Below are 21,236 nucleotides of genomic sequence, written 5' to 3'. Positions count from 1 at the left end.
ATGCATTTTAAAGTAAACTAGGTTTACAACATTTTCTATAATAAAATTCATTTTTCATGGATGACAGGGAGGAAATTGAAATCTGCTGCTCGTTTTATAGTTGAGCAAACTTCTAAGAGGTCTATGCGTTCACATTTTCATGGGATTTGCTTTGTAAACAATTTATTTAAGACTGCAAGATTTGGCGACATTACAAATCAATAATCATCCATTATTTTCTTGCAGACCAGGTGAAGATGATTGAACTTTCAACTATGGACTTTGCTCCCAGGTTCTTCACCATGTATTGAGTTGGAGACTTTTTTTTATCTTTCAACATTTTCTTTTATTCACTTATTTTGCTAGTCCAGACTTGAATCCAGGAACTGGGCACTGTCCTTGAGCTTCTTTTGCTCAAGGTGAGAGCTCTACAACTAGAGCCACAGTATCACTTCTGACCTTTTCTGTGTATTGGGTACTAAAGTTTTGAACTTAGGGCTTCATTCATGCTAGGCAAGCACTCTACCACGAAGCCACATTCCCAGTCCCTTGAGTTGAATATTTAGCTTCTATTAAAAACTTAGACAAGCCAGGTCCAGTGGGACACAGCTGTAATCCTAGCTACTTAGAAGGCTGAGATGTGTGGATTTGGTTTAAAACCAGTAATTATCTTCGATTAACCAGCGAAAACAAACAAACAAAAAACTGGAATTGGAGGAGTGGTTCCAGTGGTAACGTACCAGTTTTGAGCAAAATAATTTCATATTATTTTTATAATTCTACTTAAAGGAATGATGATTTTGTATTTCCTAACTTTATAATATCAAATTTTATTTAATTTTATAGTGTGTAACATTTTAACTTTTTTCAGATACTTACTGTGTTAGTGTTTGTGCTGGTTCTGTGGATTGAACATAGTGACTCTATTCTCACTTGGCTACTTTGTTCAAGACTGGCATTCTCCTGAGTGACAGCTCCACTTCAGCTTCTTGATGATTCATTGGAGATAAGCATCCCTTAGATGTGTGCCTGAGCTGGTTCTGAAGCACACTCCTCAGATCTCAGCCTCCTGAGTAGCTGGGATTACAGGAGTGAACCACCAATGTCTGGATTACCCAACGTTTTAATAGCAGCTAAAAATTCAACTGAAAAAACTGTGAAAAGAAGTGAGAGTAAGTTCAGGGTTAAAAGTGTAAGTTTCTTTATGTGGCTCCGGCAAATATGTCACATTTTGTCAAAGATCTATTGATATTCTCTTTGTTGATGTCCTTTATTATTAACTTTCCTTTCCCCAAAGAAACTAATTTTCTTTTAGAAGGATTAATACATGAATAATATGAAATTTAATCTTTAATTTTTCACAAAATATATGTGGATATATTCAGACATATATGTGTATATACTGAGCACTGCACAAATAACTCATTTGAATGCCATTTTTTAATAAAAATTCTCAAAAACATCTGGCTTCCAAATCTAGTCCTTCGTACGTGGTGTTACTTGTGTTACTTAATACATTCTTTTTTTTGTTTAATAAGGAAATGGTTGAGAGATGTGGGCTGCAGCAATCACTGTCAGTCTGGCTTGCTTACATATTCCATAGATTCCACAAATATTTCTAAATTTTCAATTGATACTGAAATGCATTTTATATTTTGTGTTTAGATTCCAGTTTAGGAAATCAATTATGATTCTGGGACATCTGAAATGGACAGCTGATAGAATGAGTACCCAAAGGAATTCTCACTATTTGAGGATTCTATAGGCAAGCTTGACAAAAATAAATTGCAAGTGCCAGGAAGAAGGCATGGTTCAACTGATAGAGCATGAGCGGTCAGCAAGAAAGTCAAGTGAAAGCATGACACTCTGAGTTCAAGCCCCAGTATCAGGACACACACACACACACACACACACACACACACACACACACACAAAACATCGAGTAATCATGTAGACAATGGATTTTTGTTTGGTGAGGCATTGGAGCAATAAACTAAAGCAAAGCAAAGTATCATGGCTTTATGTATTCTTTTCCAAATTCTGTTGAGCTTTTCCTTACATATTTTAAAACATATATTGTGACATTTACAGCCAAGAGAGTACTTTAAAACAATGTTTTTTAAATCATTTTCAACCATAATATTGGCTGTGTATTTAGCCCAATATTGTCATTTTATTATGATCGTTACTTAAATTTAAAAAGCCAGTGTTATTCTGAGCAAAGAGAAGTTTGACTTATAAAATACAAGTGTTATTTCAAATGAGGAAAACCATGGAGCTTGTGTTCTTTTGGGTCTGGCTTACTTCACTTAATATGATTTTCTCCAAATGGGGTGATATCATTCTTTCTGCTGGCAGCATAGAAATCCATTGTGTATATGCAGCACATTTTCTTGATCCATTCATCCACTGAGGGGCATCTGGGTTGGTTCCATATCTTTGCTATGGTAAATAATGTTGCAGTGAACGTGCTTGTGCTGGTAGCTTTAGTGTGGCCTTGTTTGTGGTCATTTGCATAAGTGCTAGGTCATAGGAGAGCTTTATGTTTACTCTTTTGAGAAACAGCCATTCTGCTTTCCAGAGTCATTGAACAAGTTTAGATGATTACAATAGTTCAAAAACTGTGTGTATATGGGCATATAGGATGAGGCTGAGTGAAAATGCCAGGATATGAAAACAAGATGCTTATCTTTGTGGTTGTTGTTTTTAATGTATTATGTGAAGTTATTTTTTATTCTTTTTTTTTAATTTGGGAAGGGACAAGGAAAAGCAAGATGATGAGACATAGGACAAAGTGTGAACCAATGTAACAGTGATATTCACAATATGTTGAAAATGAACTTTACAACTTGGGAGGGGTGGGGGAAGGGAAAGAGAGAGAAAAACTTGGGAAGGGGTAACTCCATTCAGGAAATAATGTGTTCACTATCTTACAACTGTAACTGTAATCCCTCTATGCATCACCATGGTAATAAAATAAAATTTAAGCAAATTTAAAAAATAAAATACAAGTGTTTATATTTATGTTTTTATTCAGTATGTGTACAAAGAGTTTCAACTCCACATGTTAGTTTATGAAGAAGGGATCAGCATCATCCCTTACAATGCTCTCTCCATTTCTCCATCTCTCCATCCCATGCAGAAATGTTCAGAATATATATCTAGCATAGTAGAGCAGGTAAACTAATGTTTGGAGATTGGGAGACTAGTACACAAATCAAATATTTTCAGAAGGCAATATGTCTATTAAAATATCATAGAATGAGAACATAGAGAATTTCTCTGTATCTCTGGTATTCTAAGAATCTATAATATTCACTTAAGAAAGTAGAACAAAGTGGTCAGATAACAGCCGGAAAGTGGCTGCATCCACCCAAAGCAACGGGGAATCAGGTCTGAAGGCTGGAAGACTATGGGAAACCATCAGGGCCAGCAGGAATTTACTGCCAAGAAAAGAATGGTATATATACCTTATGAAACTCAACAGAAAGTATTTACATGGAGAACAAATGAAAGGCATGTAGATATGTTTGATCTTATTATATTGTCTTTGCATACCGTATATATAAATAAAGGAAAGCTGACATCTTCCATGAGAGCTCAGAGTTAAGAAGGTGAATCTCTGGGCTGTGGGCCTGGCTCACATGGTATCGTGCCCATCTTACTTATCAGCAAGGGAGGTCCTGAGTTCAAACCCCAGAACAGACAGAGGAAAAAAAAGAACTGTCTCAACCTAGGAAGCATTGTCTCGACCTAGGAAGCATTATATTAATTGAAGTGAGACTGGCTCAGAGAATGGAAAGGCAGATATCAGGATTAGATTTAAATTATAAGCAACTGTGAAGACTTATTGATAAGGATGACATTTGTAATTGCAGTTAATTTCAAAAATAATGAAAAATAAAATTAAAAGCCACTGTTTCTGCTTACACTATACTTGCTACTACGAATAAACTTTTTGAAAAGTTTGTATGGGTGTGTAAATATCACATGGCAAATGTAAAACTTGAAGAAGGAAAAATTCCTTTATGTCTCTGTGCTTATCAATTTGGTAAAGTCTATATGGTATGTAATTACAGCTCTTTACAGATTTTATATATTTAATTTCCAAATAAATAGCAAAATAATTCACATCTTCAGAAAATATTGTAGAGAAAATTTAGATCTATTAAAATGTATTAACTTGTCAGAAAACTGCCTCATGCCTGTAACCGTAGCAACACAGGAGACTGGGATCTGAGGACTGAGGTTCAGGTTAGCCAGTGCAGGACAGGCTGTGAGAGCCTTGTCTGCAATTAACCAGCAAAAAGCTGAAAGTGGAAGCATGGTCCAAGTGGCAAATATTCAGTTTTGTGCAGGAAACTAGGGGACAGTACCTAGCCTCAAATATAAGCCCCAGAGTACCAGCACACACACACACACACACACACACACACACACACACACACACACACACACACACACACACACACACACACACACGGGACTTTACAGGACAAGGTAAACTGTAGCAATTTTGGGCCGTCCATTAGGTTTCAGCAGAGCCTATGTCCTAGGCAGCCCTCTAAGAACTTGGCCACAAAGCAAGGGGTTCTGCCAGGGACCTCAGTGAAGTAATACAGAACTTAACATTGCAAGTCGCAGTGCTTCCGAGGCCTTTCCTACGCACAGGAACATAAGTGCCTTCTCTGTTTTGGTGTAGGTATGAAGTGCTCACAGCAGCCCAGGTGCCTCATGCCACACTTCCAACTATAGGAGTCTGCGACCCAAGCCAGGCTGGGCAGACACGGACAAGGTCGGGGGCTATGCTCTGTGTGGAAGCAAAGTCGCTGAGGTGGAGAGTACAGGCGCCAAGCCCTCACATCTATGGGAGAGCCTGGCGCACGGAGCCCAGGTCCCAGGGCCGGCAGGGCACGCAGCAGGCCCCACTTCATTCACCTCACCCCACTTCAACCCTTCCCACCCCCTTCCCTTCTCCCCCTACCCGGCCTCACCACCTAGCCCCAGCCAGAGTAAATCCTTCCCCCCTCTGAGGTTTCATCACAGCAAAACCCCACACACTCTTGTCGATTACCTCTGTGTTTAGACTAAAAGCTGCCATGACTGCTATGCAAAGAAGTGAGAGATTTGAGAGGAAATCACAGATGAATTGGGGGAAACCAGAATTAAGATTTGTAGAAAAAAAAAGAAAAAAACCTTATGGTTCACAAAAAGGCAGTTAAGAGAGTGACAATTACATTAAACAATCAAAATTGCCGGATGCGGTGGCTCACACCTGTAATCCTAGCTACTCAGGAGGCTGAGATCTAAGGAGCAAGGTTCAAAGCCATCCCCAGTACAAAAGGACCTGAAACTCTTATCTCCAATTAACCTATAGAAAAAGGCAAGTGGGGCTTGGCTAAAGGGCAGGGTGGTAGCCTTGAGCTGAAGAGCTCAGGGACAGCGTCCAGGCCAAGTTCAAATCCATGACCCACAAAAATAAATGAATAAGTAGGTAAATAAATAAATATTGTGGAATTCCATTTTATGTGAGAAATAATATTTTGTAAACATTAAATATCATTATGTGTGGGATAGATACTAAACAATTGTAGAATAAGATATAATCATCATTAATAATGTAGACACGTATTAGAAAAAGAGTCATAGCTTCAAAAAGTTAACCATGACAATCCATTCATAACATTATATTCAGATATTTTAATTTCCCTACTGGCTACCCTACAATTTCTAAATCTTATGAAAGAAACATGTGCTTGCTTTGTAACAGGAAAAAGAGCATTCATTCTCTTATCATCACAGAAATATAAAGCTACAAGCTGATGAGTTTTGAATAATGAAATTTTTCAGTTCTTCAGATTTTTAAAAAATAACATAGCATATATTAAATTCAAATTCTTTTTTTTCTTTGTGGGTCTTGGAGATTGAACTTTGGGCGCTGTCCCTGAGCTCTTCAGCTCAAGGCTACCTACCACCTTACCCTAGAGCCAGGCCCCACTTTCCATTTTCTAGAAGTTAATTGGAGATAAGATTCTCAGGTTCTTTTGTGCTGGGGCTGGCTTTCAACCTTGATCCTCAGATCTCAGCCTCCTGAGTAGCTAGGATTACAGTCATGAGCCACAGCACCCAGCTCAAGCCTATGACACTGCATCATCAAATTTTAGGGACCTTCTTTTTCTTTTCTGAGAACTATAGGAAACCTTTATTTGCTAGTTTTACAGAATGAGAATTAGTGATGAGAAGTCCACCAGCTGCTACTTAAGAAAATTAACGTTACTACAGAAAGGAGAAAAACCCGAGAATTGAGAGGAGTGGGCAGTGACACAGGGCTCTTATTTAATGTTGCTGGCACTCAGGTGATCTGACATGGCAAAGGCTGAAGAGGAGGATGGTGCTCACCATACCCCTGCCCAGCTCTCCTACTTATGCTATGAGAGGCTTCTCTTTATAAACTGTGAACTCACAGGGAGAATAATTTGCTTTATCCTTCTAAGATTCTGAGTCTATGTGTCTACATGGAAAGAGATGAGAATCTGTGGAGCGATTGCCTAAGAACCTCCCATTTCATGTGGGGCTCTGCTTCTAAGACATTACTGCTCAGGTATTCTCAGAAGAACAAAGCCCACGATTTTCTTTCTTCAGAGAAGGCATTCTTAGACATCAGATCATTTAATTATTCCTTTAATTAATACCATCAGTTATAAATGCAAAGTCACTACTTTTTCTGGGTTATGATATTTGGAAGCACTTTTTTTTTCGTAGTTAATGTTTTAGGTGTCTTTGAGCAAAGTAGACTTTATTTCAGTTATGAAATAGAACAGTTGCTATCAAAACATTAAAAGCTCTGAATAAAACATTAGTTCTTCCAACACTCACGTGTTGGAGAAATCTTGAGAACGATCTATCAGATACTTAAAGACATAAGACTATTGTACTGGAGAAGGATAAGTAGGAGTACCTACACATGACTAAATAAAGCCAAAGAGAATGCCCACTTTTCTTTATTCTTTACTTAATTGGCGATCCACATTAAAATCCTGTTAGAAGGATAATCTGGATCGCAAAATGGTATCTTATTCTGCCAATACTGGTGCTTGAACTTGGGTTCAATAATATTTTATTCTAATATTCAAAATTTACATTAGGGAAGTCTTCTTATATATTATCCTTGTCATCCAAGCTACATTACATTTGGCAAATCCTTTCCAGCAGAATGTCAATTTGCTATTGACTCTTTCCTCAGAGAGATTTTAAGGGTCCCCTGACTCATACATAATATGCACTCAGCTTGATTCCTTTAGGCTCTTCTCAGTTGCATGGCCTGCATGGGAGCCCAAGAAGAGCATGCCAGAGCCCTGCAGAACAAGTCTGCTGCTTCATCAAACATTCTCCATGCTCAAATTATCAGCAACTTAGCAACTCTGTCTCCTGGGAACTTGTTTCCTTTTCAGTTAATAAAGTAATCTGATTGTCCCTTGAAGAATTGTTAAGGGCTGGGAGTTTGGCCTAGTGGTAGAGTGCTTGCCTAGCATGCATGAAGACCCGGGTTTGAATCCTGGGTACCCCACATACATAGCAAAAAGTTGGAAGTGGTGCTGAGGCTCAGGTGGTAGAGTGCTAGCCTTGAGAAAGTCCAAGGACAGTGCTCAAGCCCTGAGTTCAAGCCCACGACTGGCAAAAAAAAAGAATTGTTAAGTTAGAAAGCACTCAGACAAATTAAATAAAATCCAAAGACAATATCAGTTTTATTAAACTTCATGAAATCGTGCAGATAATGTTACTTTTACAGGACTTTAGTCTGTTCAGCATCTCTCCTCTCTTTTTGAGGAATTCTGACTTAATTTAGAGATTCAAAGATTGGAAACATTACTTTCTATTTAATAGTAATTATGTGTATATGTATGTGGCAATAATGGCACTTGAACTAGAGTTATCCCTTAGCTTTTTTACTCATACAAGTGGCTCTGCCACTTGTGCCACAGCTTCACTTCTAGCTTTATGCTTATTAATTGGAGCTATGGCTTGGTCAAAATGGATTTCAGTGCTGAGTTCTAGTGTCCACTCCATAAGCCTACATAGTAAGGAATGTGAGACCACGAAAGTAAAGTTAAAAGCCACAATGGCCAGAAGATTTTGTGAGACTCCATCTCAAAGACAACCAGGAAAAAATTAGGATGAGAGGCATTGCTGAGGAGTAGAGTGCCAGCCCAGCAAGTGTGAAACATGGAGTTTAATCTCTAGTATCAGCTATAAATAAAAAGATAGATAGACCGAAGGACAGGTAGGTAGGTAGGTAGGTAGGTAGGTAGGTAGGTAGGTAGATAGATAGATAGATAGATAGATGGATAGATAGATAGATAGATGACAGATGGATAGATAGAGAGATAAACAGATTGCTAAATATACAATTTACCTGAGGTTCTGAGGTTATATTGTTTATAACATTTACATTGGCAGAAAGGTACTTTTTTCGGTAGTATTGGTGACTTTGGTTATGTTTTAGTGTCACTATTTTCTAGTAGTAATAGTTCTCTTGGCTGTTAGATTTTCCAAATTGGTACACTAAAATATTAGCATAAACCACATGAAATGTATTATTACATTTTACTTTTCTTACAGATTTACTACAAAGACTATTGTGTGATTTATTTTAAGCAGTTTTAAGTAAGTCTTTGCTAGTCATGTGTGAAATATTGTTAGGCTTTTTGTAATATTATGTATAAACTTAATTATTAGAATATTAAACTTTGCTAAATTTACCCAAATATTTCATTTATTAATATATTTTTTCCATTTTCTTTGATTCAGTCTGAGTAATTTATAAATACAATTTCAAATTTCCTAATCATTTTATTGAGCTCAATCTGTTACTTTCAAAGATTCTGATAATACAATTTTACTTCATTATTTTAAATTCGAGTTCTTTAGTGAAATTATTTATTGCAAAAATATTTTCTTGACTTATTAGCTGCATTTGTGTAAAAAATTTGTTTAATAACCTGCAGTACTTCATGTCTATTTTATAATTCTGTGTGGTTTTATGTCTCATGTTCTAGTAAATCTGTTAATTTATTTTTATTGCATATGAAATTATAGATGCCCCAGATAAAGGCATTTTACTTCAGAGAAGATTTAATATTTTTCCAGCTGCAAAAATAAGAGATTACCTTAAGGGCGTTAATCATTTTTCCTTCATTTCTAAGACATCTTAAATTGTCTTTCATGTCATTTGTAGGGAAGTCACAGGGCCTGGAAAATACTGTCTTCTGTGACTTCAGTCAGGCTCAGATCAAGAATGCATGCTTGGGGCCGGGAGTTTGGCCTAGTGGTTAAAGTGCTTGCCTAGCATGCATGAAGACCCGGGTTCGATTCCTCGGTACCACATACATAGAAAAAAGCCAGAAGTGGTGCTGAGGCTCAAGTGGTAGAGCTCTAGCCTTGAGAAAGTCCAAAGTCCAAGGACAGTGCTCAGGCCCTGAGCTTAAGCCCAGGACTGACAAAAAACAAAAAAAACAAAACAAAAAAAAACAAGAATGCATGCTTGTCTCCTATGTGTAAGTTAGATATAAATTATAAGCATACATCAAAACATATACAAGGTCACATGAAGTTATGAACAGATTAATTCAACCACAGCACAGCAGGGGAGGACCTGGATGGAGTTATTCTTCATACGGGAGGACTTGGATGGAGTTATCCTTCGTATAGGTGGACCTGGATGGCATTATCCTTCGTACAGCTCACTCACAGCTCAAAGGAAGGAGTGAGAGTTTTGTCCACATCGGAGGGGAGGGAGGGGAAGAATGGATGGATGGAGAGAGGCAAGGTGGGCTGAGGCAGGCATTGCATTGGATGCCACTGTAGGGGAGAGCTGGAAGAGATGGGGGCCGATGGTTGAGGGCGCACTGGATTCTCCAGCCCACCTGTGAAATTGAGCCTTCTTCCTACCACTACTGAAATGATTTGTGCAAAGGAAGGAAAAGGAGTAAGAGAGCAGATCTGGAGAAGAGGGGAGGACAGGGCATCGGAAGGAGTCTCACTCCACCCCTGGGGCCTGTGCTCTACCCTAATGCACTGGGCTCCTCAATCTTTGAGGCCCCGCGGCCAGCTGCACTGGCCTAGCAAATACCGTCCTAAGGGAAAAGAAGGCCAGGGAATTTAAGCAGTGAGTTTCTAATCTTTTTCCCCTCAGCATTGAGCGCCTTTCAAATCTCTGCCATGCTTCTCAAACTCCTTTCTACACTGGGGCTAACACTGGGGTTTGAACTTAGGGAGTGGTATTGGACTTTGTTGTGTTCTTTTCCTTTTTGTTTCAAGGCTCCTACTATACCCCTTGAGCCACACCTCTTTTCCCGTTCACTGATGGTTACTTGGAGATAAGACTCTCATATCTTTCCAGACCAGGCTACCTTTGAAGCTGATCCTCAGATCTCAGCTTCCCAAGTTGCTAACTTTTTAAGCATGAGCCACCAACATTTTGTCAGTACCCTTGATAAGAACCAAATTCTCAGCCTGACTTATCATTCAAGAGTAATAACTACAGAAATAATACGGCATCCCAATTACATTTACACCATTACCAACTAAACAGGCAGTAGGACAATCATCTATTTTTTGACTATATCCTTTGAATAGCTTACTCTTTACTATTTATTAACTAGCCACATTGAACATTAATGTTTTAAATTTTGTTAATAATTTCTTGTAAGGAAATACTATGTATCTCATGATTAGACTTTTCTGGCATGTCTAAGAATTTCTTCAATTCTTTATTACTAAAGTATGTCCTGATTAGCTTAGATGTACAGGGACTTTAGATGCCAATGGTGGTTGTGTGGACACAAACTCCTGTGGTGTTCTTGCCTCAGAATCACAGAAATATTGAAATCAGTGTGCACATGATGACTCCTCAAATCTGTAGGAACTGCAATGTTGGGGTATTTTCTCCCTGGGTGGCTGATCGCCCACTCAACACCAGACCACCACTCATGCCTCAGTGGGGTCAGCTAGAAACTGCAGTCATGCCATCTTTCCCTGACTCACGAAGGGCTGTACCCTAGGCTGGCAGCTTGGTCCACGTAACACCAGGTACAGGGATGATTTGAGCCCGCAAATGACACTGCATGGAAGCCCCAGTGGAGGGCTCGGGAAGAACTTCACCTCCCACAGTGGGCCAGCAGATGAAGTGCATGTAGAGTATGCTTTAATTTAATATTTGAAAGTTTGTAATTGTCAATTCTATATGGTTTGTTTTTGTTTTGATTTGATTTTTAAAAAAATAAGTAGCAAATCATTTTCTTTTTTCATGTATTTTTTATTGTAATTAATAGAAGGGTTACACTATATTCACCAGATAGAAGGTGCATTACTTCACATACATTGATACCCTTTTTCATGTCTTGGTCCCCATTTCCCTCCCCCAACTCTTGCCCCTCATCTTGTTTTCCTGCCTTCCCTACTCAACTTCAAATAACCAAGTACATATATATAAAAAATATATCAGATAATAAGGTGAAATATTGTAACAATATGAAATAACCAAAGGATAGCAAAAGAGATGAGAGATAACATAGTACATTAAGGACAACAATCACTCATTACATGCCTTTTGTTTCTATATCCTGGAGATCCATTCATTTAGCTTCATACTATATGGCCTTATGTATCTAGGTTTTGTTCTATTGTAAATCTCTGCTAGTAGAGCCCAAGGTTTCTACTGATTATGACAAATGAGGAAGACTCTATGTTCATTTGAATCTGGCTTACTTCACTTAATATGATTTTTTTTCTAAGTCTTTCCATTTCCTAACAAATGGGGCGATGTCATTCTTTCTGACAGCAGCATAGAATTCCATTGTGTACAAATACCACATCTTGTTGATCCACTCATCATCTGAGGGACATCGGGGTTGGTTCCATATCTTTGTTATGGTAAACAGTGCTGCAATCAACATCATTGTGCTAGTGGATTTAGTATGCCCTTGTTTCTGGACTATTGAGTAAATGCCAAGTAGTGGAATTGCTGGGTCATAGGGGAGATCTATGTTTAGTCTTTTGAGGAATTGTCATACTGCTTTCCATAGTGGTTGAACGAGTTTGCACTCCCACCAACAGTGTAGTAGTGATCCCTCCTGGCCACATCCTTGCCATCATCTGTTGTTATTGAATCTTAGTGTTGTTTTGATTTAGCAAATCATTTTCTTGCTATTTGATAAAATTCCCTCCCTGACACCCTTGCTAAGCCTTTTTATAACCTAATTTTGTCAAGGTGAAGTACAGAGGGGCTACAGTTACATACATAATATAGTGAGTATATTTCTTGTACATTGTTACCCCTACCAGTCTTTCTCCCTCTTCCCTCCCACAACCCCTCCCCATTTGTAAAGCTCATTTCCAACATATTGTCTTGTGAGTATTGCTGTGACATTGGTTCACCTTTTGTCCTTTGTCTCTCTGTTTTGTTCTTCCCCTCCTCTTCCCTAATTCAAATAAGCATGTATACAATACACAGGGTCATAAAACCAAAATAGTGAAAATAGGGGATAGATCACAGGGAAAAGCAACTTCACATAGTCCAATAAAAACAACAACCATAAAGAAAAACCCTCATGTCAGTATCCTGGAGTTCACTTTGCATTGCATCATCTTATATGGTCTTATGTACATAGCCATTGAGTTACTGTGATCCCTGCTAGGAAAATCCTAGACATATATTAATTATTACAAATAAGGAAAACCATGGAGCCTATGTTTTTTTAGTTCTGGATTATTTCATTTCGTATAATTTTCCCAAGTTTTTTCCATTTATTTACAAATGGGACTTTGTCATTCTTTCTGAAAGAAGCATAGAATTCCATTATATTTCTATACCACATTATCTCAATTCATGCATGTACTGAAGGGCATCTGGGCTGGTTCTTTACCTTAGGTATAGTAAATAATGCTTTAATGAATGTGATTATGCTAGTAGCTTTATTGTGGCCTAATTTGTGGTCATTTGTGGTCAGGAGAGAAGTTGCTGAGTCATAGAAGAGTTCTATATTTAGTCTTTTGAAAAGCTTACATACTGGTTTCCAGAGTTGTCGAACAATTTTACAGTCCCACCAGCAGTGTAGTAGTGTTCACTTCTGGCCACATAAAAAAACATATTTCCTGAAAATATTACAGAACAGAGTAAAGAAACACTAGGGCTCCTTAGTACAGGTCAAATCATTCTTAATAAAGAGCCAGAAACGCAAAAATCAAAGAAAATTTGGACAAATAGGACTACATTAAACTGCAGAGCTTCTGCAAGGCAAAGGACATAGCTAGCAAGATAAATAGAAATCCCACAAACTGGGAGAAGATCTTCATTAACCATATAACACATAAGGGCCTCATATCTAAAATATACTTAGAACTCAAAAAATTAAATATTCCCCCCAAAAAAAACAAATGCCCAGAAGAAATAAGAATGGCCAATAGACACATGAAACAATCCTTGACATCTCCAACCAAAAAAGAAATGCAAATTAAAAAAAAAAACAATGAGACATGAGAAGATGGCACCCAGACAATAGGGACCCAGCCTAGTTCTCTCCCACAAAAAAAAAGAGAATCAGAGAATCCCACAAACCAACTATCTTAAGAAACCCAAAACTGCAAAATCAAAAAGCAGCGGAAAAGTACACAAACTGGAAAAGAAACCCAGATAAAGCTTATACTGAAAGTTCTCAAAGAATCTGAAATGCAAGGACCCCTCCCCTACTCCTCGCCACCTGCTCCAAGCCGTGAAAGCCACGGGAGAGGGCGCCAGACCCGGAAGACCCGAACTCCAGCAACTCCAGCAAGCGGTCCTCACAGACCAGGCAGGGCAAGCACAGATGTCAGCGGAGATCAGAGGGAAAGTGAACAGCCCTCTAACTCCATGGAGCAGCTCACAGTCAAACCTCGCTGAGTAAGTAGTCCAGTGGGTTCCCCAAACCCATCCGGAAAGCAGTGCTGGTGGGGAGCTACAGAACTTAACCCAGACTCCTCCATCCTGCCCAAGAAAGACTGGCAAGTAGAGGGGGGCAAGGAATTCAGAATCCTATCCCTTCCCCCAACAGCCCAATCCCCCAGGCCATTGACTGGAGACTGACAGGTAGGAGGGAGCTAAGACACAGCACCACACCAAAGGGGGCAGAGGTGTCCCTGCTTGCACCTGCCAGACAGACAGACTCTTCTCCCAGGCTACTGAAACTGGAGACAAAGGGGCGCTAAGACCCTGCCTTCCAACAGTGGGTGGGTGTGTTTGTGAGTCTGCGAGCCAGCATCTGACTGAACCAAACATAGCAGGGAACTGAAGGACAGACCAGCAGGGGCCGAACTCTGAGAGCCAGAATGGTGCGGTTCTGCCCTAGGAGCCCATGTCCTTGGCTGGGCCTGCCCCTGGGAACAGGGCAGAAACCAGTAGGGCTGGTTTAGCTGAGAGCTCCCTGAAACTCCCAAACTCGGGGCCCTCCACAGGGCCCCGCCCCTGGGAAAAGGGTAGGAAAACTAGCCATCTGCTGGGCTAGCTGAGACCAAAGAGCACCATTCCATCCTATGGCCCACTGTGGGCCCTCTGGTTAGGCTGAGAGATAGCTGTGCAGCAGCACACAGCCTCTGGGAACAGGCCTATAAAAGCTGCAAACTCTGACCTAGTCAGCAGCAGAAAAAATTTGGCTGAGACTCACACATATACACAGACTCACAGAACCACGAGTCCCAAACCAAGTAAAGACCGCCACCTAGCGACCACAGAGTGAGTGAACCTACAACAACAGTCTTTGATGCCTCGGAAAGCACAATGACAAATCACGACATATATAAGTAATTAAAGTCCCACAGAAAGCCCAAAAGGAAACAAGAGTGAAGGGATGAGAGAGATGTCACCATCCCAAGCAATGACACGAAACATGACTCTATTCAAAGAGATGATTATGGACATGACTAAAGAGATTAAATCAGAATTTCAAAAACAATCCCAGGAACACAAGCAGGAAATTACCAAGGCGCCTTGAATTTAAAAGAGAAACAGAAGAAAAGATGAATACCCTGTCAGCAGACATGATCAGCTCAGTGTCCATAATTCAAACAAAAATGGATGCATTAAGCAACAGATTTACTGATATGGAGAACAGGACATCAGGAATGGAAGATAAAATGCAAGAGCTGGAACAAAGGATCATTGGTCTGGCAAAATCAGTCAGAATTCACCAAAGAAAAATCCAGGACCTGGGAGATGCAGCCAAGATATCTAATCTTCATATAATACGGATCGATGAAGGGGCAGAGTTTTTCAATAAAGGGATGCAACCTTTATTCGCCAAAATCATAGCAAGAACTTCCTAAACCTTAAAAGAGAAAATACCCATATTATTGGAAGCTTCAGAACTCGAAGCAGGCAAGATCCTAGAAGGAACTCACCTAGACACATCATAGTAAAAACACTAGACCTGAATACCAAGGAACTGATCTTAAATGCTGCAAAAACAAAGAAAGAGCTATACTACAATGGGAAAATAATTAGAATAACTGCAGACATCTCCACGCAAACCCTAAATGCAAGAAAAGTTTGGGAAAATAGCATTCATACCCTGAAGACCAACAACTGCCAACCCAGACTGATATATCCAGTGAAACTGGCATTTACATTTGAGGGAGAAACAAGAATATTTCATTCCAAATACATGCACACTAAACCAGCATTACAAAAAATATTAAATAATCAAGAACAAATTGCAAAACAGCAAGAACCCCCATCAAGAAGCAATCACCTATGAATCACTAAACACAAAAGGAGAAAAAAGGCAAAGAAAGAAACTCAGAAGTAAAAATAAATAATAACAAAGGACACTGACCACTTATCTATAATTTCCCTAAATGTGAACAGGCTGAACAATCCAATCAGAAGACACAGAACAGCAGACTGGATTAAGAAACAAGACCCATCCCTATGTCTATGTTCCCTCCAAGAGATCCATCACACTGCCAAAGACAGAAACAACCTCCAAGTGAAAGGATGGAAAATCATTTTCCACTCCAATGCACCAGGAAAAAAAGCAGGAGTAGCAATCTTAATCTCTGAAAAAATTAACTTCTCAGTAAAATCAGTACATAAAGATAAAGATGGGAACTACATATTAGTAATACCCACAATATTAGACTTATAAACATTTACTCCCCCAACAAGGGAGCACCCAAATTCGTCAAGCAAACTCTATTAGAATTAAAGAACAACATAGACTCACACACAATCATAGTGGGAGACTTCAATTCACCACTCTCACCAAATGACAGATCAACTAAACAAAAGATAAGCAAAGACACCATCGACTTAAATGACACCAGAGCCCAACAGGGCTTAAAATATACACAGAGACTTCCATCCAACAGCAAAACAGGATATATTTTGCTCAGCAGCACATGGAAAACACTCCAAAATAGATCATATGATAGTTCATACAGAAAACTTAAGCAAATACAAGAGGACTGATATAATCCCATGCATTCTATCTGATCACAATGGAGTCAGACTGGTTCTGAAAAATGCAGTAAAAGTCAAAACACTTGGAAAAGTAAAAGGTCAAACACTTTGAAGCTAAACAACTCACTTCTGAATAACTCCTGGGTTACAGTTCAGATCAAAGAAGAAATTCAAAACTTTCTTGAATGTAATAACAATCAAGAGACATCATGAAGGAAATTATTGGACACAGCAAAGGCAATTCTAAGGGGCAAATTTATCCAATAGGAGCACATATCAAAAAGACAGAAGAAGAGCATGTATATAACCCAAAGAAGAAATTGTAACACCTAGAGGAGCAAGAAAAAGTTAATTCTAAAAGAACTAGAAGAACAGAAATATCAAACATAGAGTCAGAAATATCAGAGATTGAAATAAGATCCACTATATACAAAATTAATAAATCAAAATTTGGTTCTTTGAAAGAGTCAACAAAATTGACAGACCCCTGCCATGATTAATCAAAAAAGGAAAGGGGAGACTCAAATAAACAAAATTAGAGACCCCAAAGGAACAATCACGACCAATATCCAAGAAATTCATTCCATTATGAATAAGTACTACCAAGGCCTATATTCAAAGAAACAAGAAAATCTAGTAGAAATGGATGACTTCTTAAATAAATATAGGCTACCCACACTGAAAATGATGAGATAAACAAATTGAACAAACCAATTTTATACAATGAAATTGTGGAAGCAATCAGGGTAATGCCAACCAAAAAGAGCCCAGGTCCAGATGTTTTCACTGCGGAATTGTACAAGAAGTTTAAAGATGAAGTAACACCTATACTCTTGAAACTTCTGAGAAATAGAAGCAGAAGGAGCAATACCAAACTCATTTTATGAAGCTAATACTACACTCATCCCCAAGCCAGGGAAAGACCCAACAAAAAAAGAAAACTACAGACCTATCTCTCTAATTAACACAGACATAAAACTCCTCAATAAAATACTAGCTAACAGAATCCAGAAACAAATTTTAAAAATTATACACTACGGTCAAGTAGGCTTCATCCCACAGATGCAAAGCTGGTTTAACATTCACAAATCAATCAATATAATACATGATACCAATAGAGCTAAGGATATGAATCATATGATAATTTCTCTGGATGCAGAGAAGGTATTTGACAAAATAAAACACCCATTTATGTTGAAATCACTAGAAAAAATAGGAATAAGAGGTCCATTCCTTAAAATAATTAAAGCCATATATGACAAACCTACAGCCAGTATTATATTAAATGATGAAAGAATGGAACCATTTAATTTAAAATCAGGAACTAGACAGGGATGCCCACTCTCTCCATTTCTCTTCAATATAGTGCTGGAACCCTTAGCCAGAACAATAAGGCAAGAGAAGGACATCAAATGGATCCACATAGAGAAAGAAAAATTAAACTATCCCTATTCTCAGATGACATCATCCTCTACTTGAGTGACCCAATAAGCTCCACTCCCAAACTCCTAGAATTAATAAACCACTTTAGCAGAGTGGCAGGATAAAAAATTAACCTTCCAAAGTCAGTAGCCTTCTTGTACACCAACAATATAGAAACAGAAGGCCAAATCAAGAAAATGATTCCATTTGCAATAGTCCTCAAAAGAATAAAATACTTAGAAATTTACTTAACCAAAGATGTAAAGTAATTATTTAATGAAAACTATAAAAACCTAACAATAGAAATTAAAGAGGACATCAGGTAATGGAAAGACATTCCATGTTCATGGGTAGGGAGAACTAACATAGTGACAATGGCCATACTGCCAAAATTGATTTACAAATTCAATGCAATCCCCATCAAAATCCCAGAGACATTCTTTACTGAAACAGAAGATACAATCCAAAGGTTCATATGGAACAAGAAATGACCTAGAATAGTCAAAACAATTCTAGGCAAAAAAAACAATGCAGGTGGTATTATAATACCAGACTTCAAACTCTACTATAGTGCCATAATAAAAAAAAAAACAGCATGGTATTCGCACAAAAATACACCACAAGATCAATGGAGCAGAATAGAAGATCCAGAAATAAAACCACATACCTATAGTCAACTTTTTTTGACAAAGGAGCCAAAGATATGTAGCAGAATTAACCCAGCCTATTCAATTATTGGAGCTGGTAAAACTGGGCAGCCACATGCAGAAAACGAAAACTTGACCCTAGCCTTTCGCCATGCACAAGCATTAACTCAAAGTGGATCAAAGACCTCAATGTCAGACCAGAAACAGTGAAACTGCTACGTGATAGAGTAGTAGAGACACTGGAACTCATAGGCACAGGCAAAAGATTCCTGAACAAAATCCCAGGGTCGCAACAGATTGGAGAGAGACTCAATAAATGTAACTACTTAAAAATAAAAAAAGTTTCTGCACAGATAAAAGCATAGCCACAAAAGCAGAGAGACAGCCAACCAACTGGAAAAAGATATTTACCAATAATACATCTGACAAATGCTTAATATCCAGTAGCTATAGGGAAATCAAGAAACTAACCCCCCCCCCAAACCCAACAAACCATTCACTAAATGGGCAAGGGAACTAAAGAGAGACTTATCAAAAGAAGAGATTAAAATGGCAGAAAAGCATATGAGAAAATGTTCATCATCCATGGTCATAAAGGAAATGCAAATAAAAACACCACTAAGATACCACCTTACCCCAACAAGAATGGCCAAGGTTTTGAACTCAATGACAGATGCTGGCAGTGTTGTGTGAAAAAAAAAAAGGAACCCTACTGCAATGCTGGTGGGATTGTAAACTAGTTCAGTCACTCTGGAAAGTAGTGTGGAGGTTTCTTAAAGAACTGAAAATTGACCTTCCCTACAATCCCGCCCACTTCTGGGCATCTATCGTGAACATCATAACCCAAGACATGATAAGGACACCTGCTCAGCTATGTTTATCTCTGCACTATTCACAATAGCCAGATGATGGTAACAATCTAGATGCCCGACTGCAGATGAATGGATACAGAAAATGTGGTATATATATATACAATGGAAATCTACATAGCCAACAGTCAAGACAAAATACTGGCATTTGCAGGGAAGTGGATGAGTCTAGAGAGAATCATGTTGAGTGAGACAAGTCAAGACCAAAGGAACAAAAGGTGCATGGTATCCTTAATATGTGTCTATCAGATCCAAACAGTACAAGAGCAAAGACTCAACAGTTGCATACCCAATGCTATGGACATGATACTGGAAATATAAACACAACTACATAGACATGAAAAATATATGACTCTATAGACATAATGTTTTATTACATAGATTAATATGTATACATAACATACAAATGCTCAGCCTAATTTTGATTATGTTCTAAAATCAAAGTGCCAGTGGTTTTATATAGAGTTTCCCTTCTTTGAATACTTGTTTGTTAAACACATCATTTGCAATATGATGTAAAAATCAATGTTAATATATTCTTTAATAAAAAAAGAAAAAGATGAGAGTCTACCTCATCCTAGTTAGAATGGCCGTGATCAAGAAATTTAATAGTGGCTCAGAAGCAGCTTGAGAGGAGCCAGAGAGCCCTTGAGACTCAACTGCAACTCCCTTTCCCCAAAGAAATCAAAGAGAAGGACCCTCATCAGATTCTTCCACATTTGCAACAACCACATTTCTCTATCTGGTCCCTTTCTCCCCAGTGCTTACTGTAGCTCTAATTATGTAGGAATGTTGTGTTTACTATGTCCTTTCCCATGACATAAAGTCTTAATTTTTGAGATTAAATTCTTCTTGCTTTCTCAGATTCTCCCCACCAGTGAAGTTGTATTTTATATTTTCTCGTGCATGATTTTCATCTATTTTATACTCAATCATTTTCTTTGGTCCATACTCTGGCTTGAACTCAGAGCCCCACTCTCCATTGTGTTTTCTGATCGATGATGGAGGCTCCTCTCCCCCTTTTCTGACCGAAGGTGCACCTCCACCACCCAGCTTCCCCCCCCCCACTTTTTCTGGCACTTGGTGGTTAATTGGTAATAGGAGTTCTGGATTGTCCTAGCAGATCTGGCTTTGAACTCAGATCTCCAGGTCTTGGCTTCTTGAGTTGCTAGGTTATAGTTCTGAGCCAATAGTTCCTAGCTATTATTTTTGCTTTAAAAGTTTATTGCTAATGTTCTACTGAGCCTAGTTCTTGTATATGATCCAATAGTTCTTTTTCTGCTGGATTGTAACTTCCCTTAGTTCTTCTATTTTAGAATAAGTGTATTTATTTAAAATCATAGTATATATTATTCAAAGTTATCTAGGATAAAGTTACTTCACACACACATAATACACACAGCAAGAAAGAGATAGAGTTATTCTAGAAGTTGGCTTATTCACATGTGGAGGTTTAGAGGGTCTGTAACCTGCCTTCTGCAACACACTAGGGAATTGGAAAGCTCAGGGAATAATTCAGCCCAGATGCTAGTGCTGAGTTCCACTGTCTTCCCTAACTTCCAGCACCAATTGTGATCCTCAGATCTCCGGGTCCTGAGTGGCTAGGATTCCTGACATGAGTCACCAGTGCCCAATTGGATGCCGCCTCCTGCTCTTCCCCCGCCCTCTTCCCCCTCCTCCTCCTCCCTCTTTTTCCTCTTTTTAAGGTAAACTGGACAAGTTTATTTGCTAGTCAAAGCAAAACCAATCATGAAAAAAAATAAGGAAACTCTCCATCCTGAGAAGAGCCCAAAGAGAAAGACCTTGGGATTGCTACTTTATGAATATTTG

Source organism: Megascapheus bottae, chromosome 8, assembly GCF_031878675.1.
Source record: "Megascapheus bottae isolate mThoBot1 chromosome 8, mThoBot2.hap1, whole genome shotgun sequence".
In the NCBI taxonomy this organism is placed as follows: Eukaryota; Metazoa; Chordata; class Mammalia; order Rodentia; family Geomyidae; genus Megascapheus; species Megascapheus bottae.
The sequence above is the reverse complement of the archived record's forward strand: the minus strand, read 5'-3'. Positions refer to the sequence as shown.